Consider the following 21593-nt stretch of genomic DNA (forward strand, 5'->3'; position numbering starts at 1 on the left):
TGAGTTCTGCAGGCTCAGAACATGAAAACCGAGGTGACAATACAATGAGAGGAGTTTCTGGTGAAATGATGCGAGTGAATCAATGCTTCTGAGTTATATGTGATCAAGGATTGGTAGTGAGACAATGGGATAAATTTACTAAGATTGCCAATTACGGCTGATCTGTGGTACGAACAGGTACTACTTGGATTGGCCAAAAATACGAATGGAGACTATGACAAATATATTAAGCTGCCATATTCTCCTGATTCGTATTTTCTGATGGTGTAGCCATTCGTATTTGGCTGCTGTATTTACACTGGCTCTGACAGATCGCACAGCACACAGCATGGACACATCACTGTGTGGCGCTGTGAGCTGAGCAATCTTGTTGAGAGTTTTGAGCAATCTAGCATCACTCAGAATGCAAAGCAAACTCTCTCCTTTGGGTGGGGTGTGTTCAAACTGAAATCTAAACTGCAGTGTGAAAGTAAATTAGCCAGTAATTACCCTGCTGTAACACTGTAGGGGAACTGGATGTCTTTTCCTGGTGTAGAAGGCAGCAAGCAGTAGCTGAGAAATCATACAAGTCCAGTCTTTGAGGTGCAACTGGCCGCAACCAGTTTTATTTAGCAGAAAATAAAAATAAACAACAAAAGAAAATACCTTACCTGTCCGGCACTAACTAAACACAGGATGTTCCTAACTGTCACTAAACAAAAACACAAAGTTTTCCCATCACTACTTGATAGCTTACTTGCATCAGAAAGCTTGTTCCTCTCACAGAGATTCTGCAGCCTCCCCAGGAAGACTGCCCCCACTGATCAGTCCAGCAGCTCTACATGGGCCTTGCACAGCTGCAAGTGCTGATTAGTCCTCTGTGAGGCCAAACACCTGAGCTGGGCCTTTACTCAGCTTTAACAAAAATAAACATTCTCATGGAAGTTTTCCTGTTTCTAAAAGGTGTAAGACAAGAACCTGGGACAAATATACCTACCCTCAAACACTATTCCTGTGTTCTTGTCACACCTGCACAGAAACAAAATAACTCACCCAAATCTAACTCTCTCACATGTTACATTTGGTTTTGCCCATTTTGAGAACAAATCTTGCCCTGTGATCAGGTCGGAAGTAGGCCCATTGTGCAGTGTAAAGCACCCAATTAAAATTACCCGGCTCTGCATTTCAACCCCGCTAGCGAGCAAGGTTGAACATGGATTTAACCTGGCTCGCAGAGCAGTGTAAACAGGAAACCAAGGTCGCTGCAACCCATTACCTTACCCTCCAACATCTGAAGAGAAAAACCGGTACAAATTTGGAAAGGGGCATGATCACAGGTAAAGGGGTGTGGTCACACCCCCTTTCCTATACTTACAATGGCCTGTTGGAGACCCCCAAAAAGGTACAGGCCATACAAAATGGTACTGTACCTTGCAAAAAGGTACAGTTAGAGGGTATGCAGATCTTATCTACCAGCATCGGCTCAGTGACGTCACCCACACAGCATTATACCAAGCAGGGATGGCAGCGTGTAAGGGATTTCACACTGGGTACAAAATCTCGGGTAAGACCCAGCTTTGCATCAGCAGATTGATGTGTGCAGTGATACCACAGTGAGGGGCTCTCTTTTTCAAATCAGTGATCTTATCATTCCAATCTATGGATCAGTGCTGTGGCTGGAATAAGGCTCAAAGCAGCCTCTGATCATCCAATCATTTCTGGTCTCTAATCACTGGGGGAGAGCTTAATATCCAGGGTTTGCTTGGACAGCAATATTTTCTGAACTAGTTAAACAAGCTATAACAGATTCTGTGGTAGTTTCCTGTAGTTACACAGATCTCAGTGATTAGCGGTGAGGCTGCCGCAATGCGCCCCCCCCTCCACTGCCAGCACGGCCGCCGCGCTTCCTGCTGCTGCCGGACCCAGCCGTCAGTCCCCTGCACAGGGCCAGCGCATGCACAGTAACCTCCTAAATACTGCGCATGCGCTGGCCCAAGCCTCCATGGGCTGCCTTTGCCGAAGCCCACTGAGGCTGCTGGTTCCGGCGCATACGCAGTATCATCCGATACATCCCAAAGGGCGTGTCTAGTTCCATATATGGAGAGATTGTGTAAAGAGATTGTGAACATGGCACCTAGAAGCGTGGGTGTGTACTGCTACATCTGAGAGGAATCTTTTAAAATGACTTATATCCAAATGTAGATGAGCCCCAAAGCAGTTAGTAAGAGCTACTGTACTTTGTAAAGAACTGGGAAACTGGGAAATGGCGCTGATAACTCAATGTAAATGTATCTATCTCTCATTTCTTTTTCCCAAAAATGTAACAGTATAATGTGGGCTAGGTGAAATGAGGGAGATTGGTAGACTAATGAGGGAGAGAGGGAGATTGCTGCTAATTCAGGGAGTCTCCTGCAGAAGGAGGAGGTTAGGTAACATATGTGTTTATGTGATAACAATGCTATGTAGAGATGCATAATTCCACAATGCAACCCCCCGCCCCAAACCCCCCAACCCCCCCCCCCACCCCCCTCCCACCCCCATCCCGGTTCCTCAAGGGACAAGAGGGAACTGTTGATGAAGGGGGGTGGGTAGTGCTAGACGGTGGCAGCACATGCTCCACTGGGGCAGGGACTGATGTGAATGTTCAAATACTCTCTGTAAAGGGCTCCACAGTTTGTGTTATACTTGCCTACCCTCCAGGCTCCATTCCCAGTCTCCCGCATCACCCCCGCAACCCCCAAACCCCCTTCGCTGTTTAAACAAATTCAGGATTTTGCAGGTCTGTGTCAAGGGGGCGGGGCTCTTGGACTGGTCCTGATTCCAAATATACAGGGGCCAAAAAGAATAGGGTACCCCTGTATTTTGGATCCGCATCGGGCAGGGGGATGCCACAGCTGCTGTAGACTTTATATATAGGCTCCCTCGGCCAAATTATCACCCCCTGGCTGCTCAACCCTGGACAGGGTACCTGGGAGAGTGTCAAACCCCATATTGGGGTACACCCCCATGCTTCACCCATCCAGGGCATTTGCCTAGGGCGCCGAGCACTGGAGGGTGGCAGTCTGCAGCCGGTCATCCCCTCCCCCCCCCACCGGATTGAGGTGAGTTGCACCGGCGGCGGCCGAAAGTCCCCCCCCACCACCACCAGAGTGACTAGGCCGACGTCACATCACCCGATTCTACCCACCACCCCCCTGGAATGATGCGCATCACCCGGCACACTGAGTGGCACCGATGGCCGCAACACCCACGACACCCAATGCCGTGGAACGCTGCGGCGGATCGGAGCTCTCCAAAAAACCCACCCACCCCCACCCCCGTGGCCAGATCGGAGCTCTACCCCCTCCCCCCCGCGGCCAGATCGAGCTCTCCTCCTCTTCTCACCCCCCCCCCAAGGCGGCCGGATCGGAGCTTCCCGACCCCCCCTACCGCGGCCGGATCGGAGCTCTCCCCAGGTGCCCCCCCACTCCGGTGCTGGAAACTACAAGTCACAGCAAGCCTCTCCCACATGCAGAGACTTGGCGAACAACAAGTACCAGTAAGCAGTTCATTAAAAGGCCTGCTGAGACTTGTGGTTCCACAGAATGACCATTGTACAAATATTTACACAAATACATATGGATACATATTACTTACTCAATTACACACATACACCCATCACAGTACAATGTTAATATCATACATACACACACACATTCAAACAACATACATACTCACCTTACCCCGCTCCCTCACAGGTCGGTCCCCTTCTCCCTTGTGTATACACTTTGGTTCTATCCCTGGAACTGCTCCTGCCGTGCTCTGCCCATCGGATTATTCTGACTACTTGTACCTGATGTGTCCTGCTCCATATGCTGGCCTAAATTCTTCCAGCCCACCACCATGCTCCAGGGTTGGATTAACAATGGGCCTGATGGAGCTGCAGCTCCAGGCCCACTCTCCAAATAGGCCCATTTTGTAGCTGAGGGCTAGTGCTTTCCAATGAGCCCAGTCCCACGTCGCTAGCTCCCCGGGAACCGGAGATACCGCAAGGGAAAGCTGGAACGTTTTCCCCATAGGATAGCATGGGACCCGCTAATTCCACCCCCCACCCCCACCCAATTCCAACGGCTGCCAGTTCCCCCTTTAGCTCAAAGTTGTTCTCAGTCGAACCCAAATCGCTGGACCTTCAATCCGATCCCAGACTGGTCCATATGCATTAAATGGTTCCAGAGATATTGCGGGTAAACCAGGTTTTTTTTTTTTCATTTCTGAAATGTAATTTTATGGCAGTTCCTGTTGTTTGAGGGCAGATTTCTCTGGAACAAAACAGCCCAATTTCACCGGATCAAAATCATTCCAAGCCCACTCAAAAGTTCCAGGCCATGAAGCCCACTCAAAAGTTCTTCAATATAATACTGGTCTCATGTAAATTGGTCAGTTGGTTCCGAAGATATAGCCGGTTGGTTAAAGGGGGGGGGGGGTCGTTTTCTCCCCCCCCCCACACCAGAAAATGCAGGGAGTAGGCTGGTGTAAAAGGGGCCAGCCCAGGAAAGTCCCTGCATAATCCTGGGACCATATTCCCAGGTAAGACCCTACATTTTCTGGTGTGAATGGGGTATTATTTCAGAAAGCCAGGACCTGCAGTGCTCTGAATACAGCTCTCTGCCCGGCTGTCAATGGCTGTAACTTCTCCCTGGCGGCGGCTGTCCCCCAGTTACTGCGAGCATACTATTCCGCATGGAACCCCTGGCAATGAGCATGGAACCCCTGGCAATAAGCATGTAGGTAAGCAGCACTTATGTTGCATAATTTTTAATAGGCATTCTGGTTTGTGGCTCAACCTGTAATGGGCATTATGGTGTACATTTTTAATGCCCCTGTTTATGATGCATATTGTGAATTATTGCTCAATCTGTTTGGTATAGTGTCTATTTTGGCTCAATCTGTGTGGCATAACATGAATTTTGACTCAATCCATGTGCCATAGTGTAAAGTTTGGCTCAGTCGGTGTGAATTTTGGCTCATTCCATGTGGCATAATGTGTAAGAGGCAAGTACAGTATAGGGGGGTAACTATTGTGTTGTATGATTTGTATAACGGATATATGGTGTGGTAAACTTAGGTGACCACATAAAAGGTGCTGAAATGTTGTCTACCAAGTTTTGTCTTTCAGTATTTTTTTTATGACTTAGGACATTGGCGTCCTGCGGGAGCACCTTTGGAGGGCACCCGTCAATATATTTCCCTGCATTTTTCCTATGCCAGCCCCCTGGCTTTTCCAGGCATATATAATTAGTTGAAAGTATTTACACAAATAGAGACACACCCATGAGCAGACCACCCAAACAGAACACTGGTCACGCCCCCACATCATTAGGTGCTGGCCACAACCCCTATTATTGCGCATAATGGGGGGGGGGGGCTCTCTCCCATATATGATTTCTCTCTGACACTCTTGTTTCTCTCTTTCTTATCATTCCCTAACTCTCTCATTCTCCTCCTCTCTTTCTCTCCCCCTATCTTATTTGCCCTCTCTCTAGGTATCTATCTATTTGGGGTGATGAGGGGGGGAGGGGGGTAAGTTTGAGCAGGGACTGATGTTAATGACCAACAGTAGTGGTGCTGCAGAATGTGTGCGCACTATATAAATAACTGGTAATTATAGCACAAATAGCCAATAAAGTTCTTCTACTAAATATCTGAGGTAGGTGTGTGTGTGTGTGTGTTTGTGTGAGTGTGACCTGCATTGATCCCATGCAGCAGACAGGGTAATACCTGCTCTTTGGATATACATGTCTGAGGCAAATAACCCGTCCACTCCTTCTCTTTGCCCTCTTTCCAGCACATTCTGTTGTGCTGAGTTGCTGAATACCAGCAAAAGAGGGAATGACCCCACGTCACACTTGTGTCTTTGTCACTCACTGTAAATTAAACCTTTTTTGTCCTCCTATGGTGTACAATGAGCGTGTGTGCTAAACAATTTGGATATGTGTTGTCAGCCTATTCTCTCAACAGCGGCCCGGGGGATATTCCAGCAGACCCAGACTGATCTAACCTGGATCTATACGATGTGACTGTCACCTGTGAGACCCTCCTGCCTCCTATTCAACAGGTCACACATAATAAGGTAAGTTAGTAGTTTGTTTCTGTCCTCCAAACTCTATTGTTCCTTCTGCTGCATAAAGCAACATACAGTAACAGGTAGGAAACATGAGCAGCCCATGTAATGCTCACTGCACATGTTACTGTAAGAGGAATGAAGTACCGTAAGGACTGAAGTACAGTTTCTGAAATACTATTACTGTATTACTCCTATATAGTTACCCCTGGCTGTCACACACATGTAGGATATTTCATGATTATGTTTACTGGGTGCAGTTTATTTAATTGAGTACTTGCAACCATACAGTACTTACTGTATATCTGGGCACTGTGATCATCCTAATATATCATTTATCCTTATGTTTAAACATCCGCTTTAACCCCTTCACTACTGGAATTAGTTTGTACATTTTGTGTACAGAATATATATGTATATAATCAGGGCTATTTTTCAGCAGGCTCCAGCAGGAACTGTGGCCCTTATTCTAGTTCAATCTTTCTGACAAAATATTTCTTAGATGGACAAAACCATGTGCACTGCAGGTGAGGCAGGTGTAAAACCCCACCCAAAGCTAATTATCTCTCGCCGACGTGGATAGTGGGGGTATGAAAAGGTCGTAGGACGCGTATGGCATCCGATGCGATCGCATACGATTTTTGAGCTAAAATGCTCAAAAATCGGTAAAACATCGTATTGCATCGTATGCCATCGTATGCCACTACATATGGCATACGATGCCATGCGATGGCAAACGATTTTTGAGCAAAAATGGTCAAAAATCGGTAAAACATCGCATCGCATCGTATGCCATCGTATGCCACTACATATAGCATATGATGCCATACGATGGGAGCCGTGATACTCCACAAGTACCAAATATTTTAACAGCACAATGCGGGATATATCAGACAATTAACGTGATATCCCAGCTTTTGCATGGTCAAAGTTGCAATCAATCAAATCATTACCAGGTACGTTGGCAGAGGCAGTTGGAAGACCTTCACTATTGTACTTTGTGCGTGTGGTCACAATCCAACTATTCAAATAGGGTCCAATAATTCTGGAATCGATCCACCTGATTAGCCTGAGCATTGGATAGATGGACCCTATAACATGGACACATTGAGCTCTGAGCCTGGCAATAGAGCTCCGTGGCCAACATTAAACATCTTTTACAATATAGAATAAAATAAAAATCAATATATAAAGACTTTCATTGCCTGTCATACATATTTGTATAAAAGAGATTAGCAGATTGTCAATGCCAGGAGCTAGCTACAACTTTCTAGACCAGATACTAAAGTCAAGAGGTCTAAAATCTTTCAGGTACGGGCTCTTGCCTTTATTATTATTCACATTTCTAAATGCGCTTAAGTAGTAATGTTAACGCTAACAGACTGATATTAATCCCTTCAGTGGTAGTCCCGAGAATTACCGGGCTATGCTTCAGAGCCCAGACTGGCAAGCCCAGTAAATTCCCGGAATTGCCACTGCTTAGCGCCGGGGAGTGCCACTGAGCTGATCACTGAAATCAGCTAGCTTCAGCACTGCCCGGCTCCCTCTGCTCGGCTGCACCTTCTCCCCCCCCCCCCCTTCCCGTGTGCTGTCACGGGAGCGCGCATCAAGATCGCAAGCTAAAAAACCTGTGCGATCTGCATTCGATCTGCATGTGATTTTGACTATATAGTCAAAATCTAATGTCAAATCTCACCGTGTGTACACAGCATAAGGATTCTGCTGCCAACAAGGATGGGGAAAGTACCTTTTGGAGCACAATCGCTCAGGGCCGTCTTAAGAATATAATGGGCCCCTGGGCAAAATAATTTGAGGGCCCCCCTCCCCTCATAACCCCCCTCCCCTCACAAACCCCCTCCCCTCACCTATGTGCAGCAGCAGCGGGTGGTGGGGATCCGGGCAGCGGTGGGTGGAAAGGTCCGTCCAACTCAGACCTTGATGTAGTGCTTTTTGAAGCGGGAAAGCGGGAAGTGCTGCAGATTTTGGAAAGAATGGCTGGGCGCTGATTGGCTGAGCGTCCGGCCAATCAGCATATGGCCAGTCTTTTCAAAATCAGCACAGCAGCGCTTCCTGGCCGGCGGCAGACAGCACTACATCAAGGTCTCCGCTTCCTGGACGGACCCTGCCACACGCTGCTGCCCGGGTCCCCTGCACTCACCGCCCACTGCCCGGGTCCCCTGCACACGCCGCCCGCTGCCCGGGTCCCCTGCACACGCCGCCCGCTGCCCAGGTCCCCTGCACACTTCGCCTGCTGCCTGGGTCCCCTGCACACGCCTCCCGCTGCCCGGGTCCCCTGCACACGCCGCCGCTGCCCGGGTCCCCTGCACACTTCGCCCGGTGAACTAAGAGGGTGCTTCCTATCCAGTTTTGGACCTTGCCACCTACTATTGCTTTGATCCGGACCAGTCTCCTTATTTATTATCCCAAAAACATCACGGATACCAACTGGGGACCCTAAGAAAAGGGCCCACCCAGGACTGAACCCGAACGGAGGTCATTTATTCTAAATAGGAGAATACCACTCCATACCTATTCCTACCGCGGGTGTCTCTGGACCTTTGGTCACATCAAGACCCAGCTACCTATAAGGAGACAATCTAGGAACGGACCTACTCATCAGTGGCTATATTAATACGGTACCGTATTCACTGGACAATTTTTAACACCCCCTTATTGATTTTACTTGGTGAATTCACCCACATTTATATGTCACACCATATGTTCTCTTATATGTTTTTTTAATTAAAATTTATTACCTTTTTTATCCTTGGCACACATTTGTTTATTACCGTTTATTCATAGCGCAGTGTACCCCCTTGTGTTTTTCTGTATCCAAAAGGAGGCTGACTACCCCCTACCCACACTGCAGCTTGGCAAAGCATCCCATATCTATTGCGCCCCCTACACGAGGCGGTAACCTGTTACCCCCTCTCCCCCCAGCACACTTCGCCCGCTGCCTGTGTCCCCTCCACCCGCCGCTGCCAGGATCCCCGCTACACACCGCCTGCCGCCTTTCCCTAGGACAGTGCCATCTTCTCCATTGTGGTGGGCCCCTACTATCCTTGGGCCCCTGGGCAACTGCCCATTAAGCCCAATGTGAAAGACGGCCCTGCAATCGCTAGGTTCAAAGGGAAAAGACAAAAAAAGGAATACATATTTTAGTGGCATACAGATGACTGGTGGTGGAGATGTCGACAGTCTGAATACTGATGCCGGCATCCCAATATAGGTTACTCTGACAGTAGTCTTGTGAGTATACTTGCCTTCCCTTAACCCTAACCCTCCCTCTCCGCAGCCTAACCCTCCCCACAGCCTACCCCAAACTCTCCCTGCTAGTGCCTAAGCCCCATCCCCTGCCACCTAAACTTAACTCTACCACCCCACATTCTTACCATAAACTTCCTTCAAAATGCCTAGCCCAAACCCTCCCTCCCTGCAACCTAACCCTTACCCTGTTACACTCTCTAACCCTGTATCTTCCTCTAATGTGTAAACCTAACCCTTTCCCCCCCTGGCCTAAAGGTGCCCATACACGTTACAATTATTGTATACAATATTGTATACAATATCACATCTCATTGCATATCGGTTTTGCAATGAGATCAGATGAGATGAGATCTAGTACAAAAAGGATGTGCAGCACATACTTTTTGTACTAGATCTCATCTCATCTGATCTCATCGCAAAACCGATTTGCTATGAGATGCGATATTGTTTACAATATTGGGTACTTGTGGAGTATCACGGCTCCCACGATGGCCATCGTACATGAAAAAATGCGATCGCATGCGATTTTTAACAGAAAAGCATCCAAATGTATTGAAATAAGTATGAAACATGTTCAATGGCCCCCAAATGGCATTTTTGAGGCTGTACCACCCCCACTATCAACGCGAACCCGAAGCGTGGCGAGCGTAGCGATCACGCGAGGGGCGGCGGTACGCGTCCTACGACATTTTCATACCCCCACTATCCACGTCGGCATGGAGTTGAGAATAGAAAGTGTGGCGAGCGCAGCGAGCCACCGAGCCCGAAGCGTGGCGAGCGCACTGCGCTCGCCACGCTTCGGGCTCGGTGGCAAGCGCAGCGAGCCAAACTTTCTGTTCTCAACTCCACGCCGACGCGGATAGTGGGGGTATGAAAAGGTCGTCGGACGCGTACCGCCGCCCCTCGCGGGCTCGCAGCGCTTGCCACACTTTGGGTTCGCGTTGATAGTGGGGGTGGTACAGCCTAAAAATGCCATTTGGGGGCCATTGAACATGTTTCATAATAATTTCAATACATTTGGATGATTTTCTGTTAAAAATCACATGCGATGCGATTGCATGCGATTTTGTAAAACACCCGTGAAAAAACTGCAAAAATCGCATCCCATCGCATGCCACTATATATGGCATGCGATGGCATGCGATGGGAGCCGTGATAATCCACAAGTACCCAATATTGTATACAATAATTGTAACGTGTATGGGCACCTTTATACTAACACGCTGATCTTCTGGCCTCAAGTCAGGAGCCCAACATCGGAATTCTAACTGACGGCATCCCGTCTTTTCCGCATCCCTATTTCAGCATATATCGAATCACACTCATATACAGACACATGCGTACACATTTCTGGAGGATATACACAAATAAATATACACCCAAATATAAATAGTCCCCTAAATCATGTTTTCTGAGTCTACCTTCTCCACTTGCTCTGCTGAAAATTTCTAGTGTAAAATATATGCCCACCAATGTAGATAGTTAGTTCCTATTTTTAAATCTGGTACTTATATGTTAGTTGTTTGCCCGGTACTCTTTACCTAGCACGGCGCCCACGATTTTGATCGTGGGCATCGCAGGTAAAAAAATCGCGGGCATCGCGGCCATTGAATGCACTAAAAATCAGGTGCGACACGACCGACGCGATGCCCGCGATTTCCCATAGGGAACAATGTTAAATTTCTCAATTGACCCAATTTTACTGTTCAATGCCTCAATCAGAGCCGGCCCTAGCCTAAATGACGCCCTAGGCAAGATTTTGACTGTTGCCCCCTAGCACCGCCACTAGTTCCATCTCTGACCCTGCTCCCCTTTCCCAGCACCATCAACCCTCATCATAGCAGTCATCATTTTGGTGTCCCTACCCGCAATATTTTAAATAGAACCAGCGCACCCATTCGGTGCCTTTTTAGCTGAAAATTCATCTTATTTTCAATGTTATGACCAGCACACACAAGGAGCTTCTGATGAGTAAAATGATATGCAGCATGCCTATATTCTGTGTGCGACTGTGGCTGTACCTGCATACGGAATGCTATGTTACAGTAATTTCCATGAATACACTATTTCATATGCAGATACAGCCTCACTCACACACAGATAGGCATGCTGCATATCATTTTAATCAGCATAAGCTGCTGATGCCCCAAGGCATTCCAAATGCCCTAGGCAATTGCCTAGTTGGCCTATGCCTAAGGCCGGCTCTGGCCTCAATTGACACGATTTTTCCATAGGAAACAATGTTTAATGGCCCACAGAGGCCAAATAGCCACCCTGAAGTGTGAAATGGCCCCCACAATTGTTAACGCCACCCCACGATCAACGTCAACCCGAAGCGTGGCGAGCGCAGAGAGCCCGCGAGGGGCGGCGGTACGCGTCCTACGACCTTTTCATACCCCCACTATCCACGTCGGCGTGGAGTTGAGAATAGAATAGTGTGGCGAGCGCAGCGAGCCACCGAGCCCGAAGCGTGGCGAGCGCAGCGAGCCCCGCGAGGGGACGTGGATACCTTCACAGGTAAACGCGTCCCTTCGCGGGCTTCACAGGTATCCTCGTCCGCTCGCCACGCTTCGGGCTCGGTGGCTCGCTGCGCTCGCCACACTATTCTGTTCTCAACTCCAAGCCGACGTGGATAGTGGGGGTATGAAAAGGTCGTAGGACGCGTACCGCCGCCCCTCGCGGGCTCGCTGTGCTCGCCACGCTTCGGGTTCACGTTGATCGTGGGGTGGCGTTAACAATTGGGGGGGCCATTTCACACTTCAGGGTGGCTATTTGGCCTCTGTGGGCCATTTAACATTGTTTCCTATGGAAAAATCGTGTCAATTGAGGCATTGAACAGTAAAATCGGGTCAATTGAGAAATTTAACATTGGTCCCTATGGGAAATCGCGGGCATCGCGTCGGTCGCGTCGCACCCGATTTTATAGTGCATTCAATGCCCGCGATGACCGCGATGGTCGCCGTGCTAGGTAAAGAGTACCGTTTGCCCACTAAGCTATTTGGTTAGTTTTCCGTGTCCCCTCGTGAGGCTTGCCACGCTTCGGGCTCAGTGGCTCGCTTCTCCCCCCCCCCCCCCCTTCCCGTGTGCTGTCACGGGAGCGCGCATCAAGATCGCAAGCTAAAAAACCTGTGCGATCTGCATTCGATCTGCATGTGATTTTGACTATATAGTCAAAATCTAATGTCAAATCTCACCGTGTGTACACAGCATAAGGATTCTGCTGCCAACAAGGATGGGGAAAGTACCTTTTGGAGCACAATCGCTCAGGGGCGTCTTAAGAATATAATGGGCCCCTGGGCAAAATAATTTGAGGGCCCCCCTCCCCTCATAACCCCCCTCCCCTCACAAACCCCCTCCCCTCACCTATGTGCAGCAGCAGCGGGTGGTGGGGATCCGGGCAGCGGTGGGTGGAAAGGTCCGTCCAACTCAGACCTTGATGTAGTGCTTTTTGAAGCGGGAAAGCGGGAAGCGCTGCAGATTTTGGAAAGAATGGCTGGGCGCTGATTGGCTGAGCGTCCGGCCAATCAGCATATGGCCAGTCTTTTCAAAATCAGCACAGCAGCGCTTCCTGGCCGGCGGCAGACAGCACTACATCAAGGTCTCCGCTTCCTGGACGGACCCTGCCACACGCTGCTGCCCGGGTCCCCTGCACTCACCGCCCACTGCCCGGGTCCCCTGCACATGCCGCCCGCTGCCCGGGTCCCCTGCACACGCCGCCCGCTGCCCAGGTCCCCTGCACACTTCGCCTGCTGCCTGGGTCCCCTGCACACGCCTCCCGCTGCCCGGGTCCCCTGCACACGCCGCCGCTGCCCGGGTCCCCTGCACACTTCACCCGCTGCCTGTGTCCCCTCCACCCGCCGCTGCCAGGATCCCCGCTACACACCGCCTGCCGCCTTTCCCTAGGACAGTGCCATCTTCTCCATTGTGGTGGGCCCCTACTATCCTTGGGCCCCTGGGCAACTGCCCATTAAGCCCAATGTGAAAGACGGCCCTGCAATCGCTAGGTTCAAAGGGAAAAGACAAAAAAAGGAATACATATTTTAGTGGCATACAGATGACTGGTGGTGGAGATGTCGACAGTCTGAATACTGATGCCGGCATCCCAATATAGGTTACTCTGACAGTAGTCTTGTGAGTATACTTGCCTTCCCTTAACCCTAACCCTCCCTCTCCGCAGCCTAACCCTCCCCACAGCCTACCCCAAACTCTCCCTGCTAGTGCCTAAGCCCCATCCCCTGCCACCTAAACCTAACTCTACCACCCCACATTCTTACCATAAACTTCCTTCAAAATGCCTAGCCCAAACCCTCCCTCCCTGCAACCTAACCCTTACCCTGTTACACTCTCTAACCCTGTATCTTCCTCTAATGTGTAAACCTAACCCTTTCCCCCCCTGGCCTAAAGGTGCCCATACACGTTACAATTATTGTATACAATATTGTATACAATATCACATCTCATTGCATATCGGTTTTGCAATGAGATCAGATGAGATGAGATCTAGTACAAAAAGCCCACTAAGCTATTTGGTTAGTTTTCCGTGTCCCCTCGTGAGGCTTGCCACGCTTCGGGCTCAGTGGCTCGCTGCGCTCGCCACACTATATGAAATCAACTCCATGCCGACATGGATAGTGGGGGTATGAGCGAAACTAACTATAGTGGGCGCTCAACTAACATATAAGTACCTTAAATCTAAACTAGCCACATGATGGCCTACATTCATTGGCTAGTTTACGCTCTCTGATAGAGAGCATAGCTAACAGGACCTTATTTAAACAAAAAATCTCTTATGTGCTGCTCCAGTGGCAAGTGCTCTATAAAGCACATCCATTTAACAGCAAGCAAGAGGAGTTGTATACATAGGGTATGACACCCACAACATCGGAGTGATATAATCGGTTTTCAATTGCACTGACTCAATGTAGGCATGTTAATAGTTTAATAGGGAAAAACTAGCTCTACAAAGTATATACCAGAAGGATAGAACCTCGTTCTTTAATTTCTAACTGCTTTCTAGACCAAACTTTTTCCTGTTGTACAAATCTTTAATTATTGTTTCTTTATTTTTACAATGTAGATTCAGAAATGGGTGACTGGTCGATTTTGGGACGTCTTCTAACAGAGGTCCAGAATCACTCAACTGTTATTGGAAAAATATGGCTGACAATGCTCCTCATTTTTCGAATTCTCCTGGTAACCCTTGTGGGAGATGCTATGTATGGAGATGAACAGTCTAAGTTCACTTGTAATACCCTTCAGCCAGGTTGCAACAATGTATGTTATGATAGCTTTGCCCCTGTCTCACATTTTAGATTCTGGATCTTCCAAATAGTCTTGGTCTCAACACCTTCCATTTTTTACATAATCTATGTCCTGCACAAAATTGCCAAAGATGAGAAGACTGAACTAGAAAGGGCATATGTCCTGGAACTTATTCAGAGCTTATCAATTAGTGAACATCTACCGAAGAGCAGTAAAAGCCCGGATGCAGACGAACAGGAAGAAGTCAAAGATATTTCTAGGAAAGGAGAAAGGTTAAAGCCAAAACTCGCTTCTGATCCTAGCCGAGGGCCCATCCCGGTGTTTGATAAGATGCACATTATTTACATTGTTCATGTGGTTCTCAGGTCAATCATGGAGATGGCATTCTTGGTTGGTCAATACTATCTTTACGGTTTTGAAGTTCCTCATCTTTTCCAATGTCACAGCTACCCTTGTCCCACCAAAACTGATTGTTTTGTCTCCAGGGCTACTGAGAAGACAGTCTTCCTTAACTTTATGTTTGGAGTTGGTCTTGGGTGTTTTATTCTGAACATTGTTGAGTTGCATTACTTGGGGTGGTTGTATGTATTTCGGATTTTAGCAGTTGCCTGTAACACTTGTTGTGAATTTAAGAGCAGGAAGAAGAAGAGACCCATGGTGCTTTACCCTGAGCAGAATAATCTACTAATTCATTTAAAAGACACTATACAAGAAAGGTTTGTTCTAAAGACATCGTCAAGTTTGTCCCCAGAGAAAATAAGCTTCTTGCCTACAACACCAGCAAATACTATATCCTTCACAAGTGAAGATTATAATGATACTACCTCAAGGAAGAGTCCAGACCTTAAGCAGGGTAACTTAGCTAAAATAAACAAAATGAAGAAGTCCTGGCTGTGAAAAAGTCAAATCACAGTAATGTCATAAAATTATTAAGATCATTTTGCCAAATGTTTGGTGTATGGCTATTTGTGTATGTACATATGAGTCTATAAATTAAACTTTCTTGGAAGTAAAGTGTTTTTCAATCCCAGGTTGGTATTTTACAGCACTTTTCACTCAATTATATTACAAACTTTTGAAAAATTGTCTAAGGACTGTTTAGCTTTTAGCGCAGAGAGAAAGTGGGGAGAATATGGGAAGAAGGTCTCCAGGGGCAAGGAAGAAGTTCTAAGAAGATCCCATGTACACAGTAGAGGAACATGGTTGAACCGTATGATGAGTAAATTGACAAAGCTCGGGAATGCTGCATTATACATTTGTCAGAGACAATTAAATAAATGCATTCACAATTTAAGGACTCGGGAAAAGTAGGAATAATTCCATCCTGTTGAATTCAATGCACCCAAATATCATATATAGGTACAGAAGGTAAAGGTAGCAAACGTCTAGGGAGCTGCCCATAAGAAAGTAGAAATGGGAAGCTTTTGGGATCAATCCAATTTACGATAGAGAAATAAATTAAGATTCCCAGATACTATAAATTGGCCTCTGTATATCTTAACACACTCTCCTGGAAAACGAAACCTGATTCGACACAATAGTGACTTACTTCTACACAAGGAGGCTAGATATAATAAGAAAAAGACCATCCTTATCTTCCACTTAATAATATCAGAATTAGACTAGAGGATATAGTAAAGATAAAGAGAAGAGCAAATTACTTTTGTTAAAATGAACAATTAGCTAATAACTCATGGGGTACCTATGGTCATGGAAAACTGGTAAGGAAAAGTGTGTCTCCTGCAAGTCTACCACATCAGTCATCTGCTTATAAAAATTAGACAATACTGATGTATTTTTATTAACAGTTAAAGGAAATATGTCAAATGTCTATCTATAAATTAAATATAATAACAGAATGTAATACAGTATAAAATATAACAAAGACATTTGAGAACTCCCAATGTATCGGACACATTCTCCATCTGTGAAACTTTCAAGATATGCTTTTTGTTGGACCAGATAAGAGTATTTCTAGGCAGGGTATAAAGAGCTGACCAAGGCCTGGTCTGTACAGAGCGCATTAAGGCAGAAGATGCCTGCCCAACTGTTCCTCCACACCCATCCTCTCCACCTCAGCACTCATTAGCATCAATGCCAGGGCAGCAGTGCTGCTGACCCGGCAGAAGAAACAGGGAGCAGCGCCTCCCTGCCAGCAGCAGTGGAATTCCAATCAGCCCCATCACGAGCCAGTGGCAGCAGCAGGCCAATGGTAAGATGCTCTTTGATCTGGGTTTGGGGCGGTATATATGTATGTATGACAGAGGGGTATGTATGGCTGTATATATGTATTGTATGTTTGTTTGTGTATGTATATGTGTATGGAGACAGTGTATTGATATATATATATATATATATATCTGAAGACGGTTAAATAAACCGAAACGTTATATAAAACTGTGTCTGTGCTCTGTGGAGTCAGCACTTCAATTGACAGCGAGTGCCGCCATTGTTCCTGCTATATTCGTTATTACCGGAGGGCACCGCGCAAGTTGGAATTGATTTATTTGCACAGAGTGCCGACCATACTCTCTCTCTCTCTCTCTCTCTCAATGTCCATCCAGATTGTGCTCAACTCCAAAGGAAAAAAATACCAAACATAGAGAACGAAGGAGGTCACTCACCAATTTGCAATGTAGAAAATTCACAAATTTATTGTAGCATATTGAAGGTTGTCAACGTTTCGGTCTGAAGATCAGACCTTTTTCAAGACATCAGGTCATAACAACTGAGATCTACTCCACTAGAGACCTCTCTCTCTCTCTCTCTCTCTGTGTGTGTACTTAGACACAGGAGAGTACACACCTTCAGGAGCCAGCAAGGTCGCCTTGGACCGAATCTTTACTCCTGTGAGTCACAAGAGGAATTTATATTCATTGGTTTAGTTCACCCCCTAGCTTCATCTACATGGAATTACACCTTAAAAACTATATTAGGAGACGTGATTACAGTCCACCTATTAATGGGTACCCTTAAAACCAGAAGAGAAATAAAAATAAAATAGAGGTAGCCTTCAAGCAACTATTACAGCCTAAAGCTTGGGCCCACAATCGGACCAGTTGATATCAAAATCAAAATCTGATAAAAAGTTTTTTGATGTAAAAGACCCTTAAAGATCTGTTACACTAAAAATAGTCACCCCTGATGAAGTTTTACAAAGAGACGAAACGCGTCGGGTATCCGTTGTGATCCATAATCCAAAAAGGAATACAACATTGTCACAAAAACCTACTCCAAGAAAAAGTCTGATTTATTTAATTGTTTTAATTGTTTTAAATAAATGTGTTATATTTTTCAAAACGTTTTATGTCGATTATGGTACTATAAAGCTAAGGAAAGACAGGAAGTATCCTGAAAAAATTTCATAGGGCGCTATATAATACTATTGTTTTGGATATTGGTGTTTGGATCTCTCTAGTAGGGGATCGAGTGTTATCGAGCGACCAATTTAACCTAGCGCAAACTCTAGGTTACAATATACAAGAGATATTGTATATTGTAATATATATATATATATATATATATATATATATATATACAGATGGAGTAGGTCCCATCCTTGCTACCTATGGCGAGAGTTCCGCCAGCTGGCCATGGCTGGCCACGGCGCCCGCCATCGCAATACATTTTAAATGCTTGGCGATTCGCCGTGGCGTCTCCGGATGAGTGCAATACCAGTGATCATCCACCAGATGTCACTTTTGAAAACCTCTTTGCGCATGCGTAAAATTTGTGCTGCAGCGCGTGCATGAAGCGCAGGAACTACAGTAAATAATTTATTGTCCCTGGCAAGCCTAGTCACCGCCTCTCTCACACCGCCGGCACGAGCATGATCCCGTCTCTTTGAAGGAGAGGATCATGCTGACGCGGGCGGAGAGGCGCTGCATTTGTTTGACACGAAGGAGCGTCTCTGACGGACGCTCTTGCGACCCAGTTGCACAGACGTTCCAGTAATGAGACGCTTTTGCGTCTGAGTTGTTATTACGGCAGGGTACTACAGTAAAGTACTTTACTACTATTGTGCTGTGTCCAGCAAGCTGTACTGTTCTATAGATAGTGTACACACTAATAAATAAAATCAACACGGGTCTCCTGCATGAAGATGCGCGCAGCTACCCACTACACTACGCAACACAGTGATGTGTATGGTCGGTAGAGTGCTGATATAATAATCTGTGGCATCCGCAGCCCCAGTGGCGAAACCCGAGTCCCGGCAGCGTCTGATACGGTCCATTAATGAATTAGCGCTGTAATGTGATCAGAGGCGTAACTAGAACTTTGTGGGCCCCATAGCAAATTTTTTTTAAGGGCCCCCAACTCAGGTGTCCACTAGAGTTGGCATGTCTAGAGCCGCACAGGAGGTGTGGTGTTTCCTATCATTTTACGCTGACTACGCTGCCTACCCTGGCCGCAGGAACACTACCCCTATTCTGACAGGGACGCTACGCTAACTACGTAACGGGCACCCTGATAATACACAAATACCAAAAGTATTTACACAATTAGAGACACACCCATGAGCAGACCAACCAAAGAGAACACTGGTCACGCACCCCACATTATTAGGTGCTGGGCACAACCCCTATTATTGCACTGATAATTTTCAGTTCCAGGCCCATTTAGACCTTAATCTAGCACTGCGCAAAGCTGCGACATTTGCAGCTTTGTGGGTCATGTAAACGCTGCCTGCATGCAGATTGCATTCGCATGCATGCGACTGGATGTTTTGCATAAACATCCATTCAAAGCTTGCGTGCGAGGGCAAAATCATTAGATAGTCACCGACAATTGAATGATTTTGCAAGCGCTCTTAGATGTAAGACACCTGTCTGGTGTCTTACTTCTTCGATTGCCCTGTGCGGGAAATGGGCGAGCAGCAGAAGACAGCTGCTTACCACCTCACCTGTATCACAGGTGAATTTCCATGGGAACGGCCAGTGCTGGGCATTCCCAGGGGTGCGATGAAGGCCCCCTGCACTGTCGTGTGCGAGTGGCTGGCGAATAATCAGTTCACCGTAACCGCTTGCACACACAGGCTGCACATCTGCGTATATACTGCATGCAGTCTCTAAAAATCGCTCCCCCATGCGAACGCGCAACTAGAATCAGCCCCCAAGACCACTGTTCAACATGTTTAACAACCTGAGTTCCCAGTCACTTTGTGGTCAGGATGTGCAATCTGTGAACCCCATACATCATAGATTTTGTTTAAACAATCATCTGCAAAATACCAAATTGGCCCAATTGATTGATAAAATATTCAGGCTACATTTCCGACTGACACCCACATGCTAGGTAGGCTAAGGGCTGACCTAGGGGTAGCTTTATCAATGTCTGGAGAGTGATACAGATGGAGCCGCTGCCATCTAGTGGGGATCTGGTGGTCAGATCGCCAACCACCAGCCACCGGAAGGGCTCCCCATTGCTGTCCGCCGGTCCCCACCCCCTCCCCGCACCCCCTCCCCGCACCCCCTGAAGCAGAGATGAGCAGGGTTCCCATCCCCCGCTGCCCGGAACGGGCTCGCGCGTTCCAGTTAGATGGAGCGCCTCTCCGCCGGCGATCACCAGTGGGTTCATTCTGGCGAGGGATAAAGTAGCAGTCAGTGAAGTCCTATTATTATTAATGACTATGGGGGAGATTCGCTAACATCCACGCCCCCTTACCGCCGCACATCGCCGGCTACCGCTAAAATAATTATTGCATATGCTCTAAAATATGTGATAATTATGGCAAAAGACAGCTCTTGCGTTAAGAGCTGTCTTTTGCGGTGAGCCGGCGATGCGCAGTGGATCCCAGCGGCTCCCCCCTATCTCCCATACACGGCAAATTTTGCTGCTGCTGCGGGGGGAGGGGCTCTCCTCCTCCCTGCACCCGGAAGATGATTTTCAGTGCAGGAAGGAGGAGGTCACAGGTCTGGGCAGCACATCGCTGTGCTGCCCGGACACACGTGAGGGGGGGCAGCACGAGTCGGTGGTGGTCGTGCGGGGCAGCGTGGGTCGCGTTTGAAACCCATAGGCTTCTATGGGGTATCGCAATAGAAAAAGAGGGGGATAGGGAGAAAAGACGTTGTTTTGGATGCACTCCTGTGGAATCCTTATTGTAGGGTATCAGTTGAAATTTATTTGTTCCTTAAATATTGTAGGGGCTCCTTTTAGCTTTATTAGGTATGAGTGGGATATGGAGACACCCACAAAAAAGTAGCGAAATGAGGGGTTAAAATCACATTAACATACATACACGTAGTGAACAAAAGAGAAGAAATTGTGTGATTTAGATTTAAAATGTAGGTAGAAGCAGCTGAAAGAAGTGGTGCTTATTGTACTGGGAAGAAAATTCCCACCAGGATACTGGGACCAATATTGAGTGGACTCAATTTTATTGGTGATGGATTACGGTTTTTCCAAGTCACAATTTAATTTGTTGCCTAATTGGCTGTTTGTTGTGTAGCAAGGAAACTGGTCTCCACAACTCTTGTGGCTGAATTGGAAACAATAAGATTGACTAGATAGTAACTATCCCTCAACTTGGCTGTATGCCCAGATTGACTGAGTGAGAAAGTTATGGTGTGTACACACGGTCAGATGTGCCTTAAGATGCAAGGCACATTCGATTTGCATACAAGTCTGACTATATAGTGCAGATCTGCACTATATAGTCAAGGCAGACAAGACTTTCTGCCTTGCGATACGTGAACGAGCATCGGGATCGGATCGGGATGGCAAGGGTTAAAACCCTTGCGATCTGCATCCGATTATCGTCAACATCGGAAAGGCAAATTGTACCGTGTGTACACACTATTACTATTGGAGTATATAGGATAAACCCTGGATTGCCGGTGACACCTGCTGGTTATAGTTTGTATAGCAGTGTCCAAGCTGATTTAAACCTGGGTTTTACAGGTAAGCAGTAACCTGGTTCTTGCTAATATTGCCCTCTATCAGGAGGGGAGTTAATTTAATATATGAGCCTGCTAGGTGGAGATAT

At 47.1% G+C, this 21593-nt stretch overlaps 1 protein-coding gene and 1 pseudogene across 3 annotated transcripts in view; one reads left to right on the forward strand and one right to left on the reverse strand.

Annotated features, from left to right (window-relative positions):
- CRYBA1 (crystallin beta A1) overlaps positions 1–811 on the reverse strand; it is a 63773-nt gene extending 62962 nt beyond the window's left edge. Inside the window, exon 1 of the mRNA XM_083170990.1 lies at positions 737–811. The gene's annotated coding sequence lies outside the window, so the exon portion shown is untranslated. The remainder of the gene's footprint in view (positions 1–736) is intronic.
- Positions 812–5958: 5147 nt separating this feature from the next.
- On the forward strand, positions 5959–15587 carry LOC146058757 (gap junction delta-2 protein pseudogene; annotated as a pseudogene). Of its 2 annotated transcripts, none has more exons than XR_014469939.1 (2): positions 5959–6088; positions 14424–15587. The product of XR_014469939.1 is annotated as a gap junction delta-2 protein pseudogene, transcript variant X1 (transcript). The 2 variants fall into 2 exon arrangements; XR_014469940.1 differs by lacking the exon at positions 5959–6088 and adding an exon at positions 6939–7035.
- Positions 15588–21593: the final 6006 nt, after the last annotated feature.

This window comes from Crinia signifera, chromosome 2 (genome assembly GCF_055691185.1).
Source record: "Crinia signifera chromosome 2, ASM5569118v1, whole genome shotgun sequence".
NCBI classification, from domain to species: domain Eukaryota; kingdom Metazoa; phylum Chordata; class Amphibia; order Anura; family Myobatrachidae; genus Crinia; species Crinia signifera.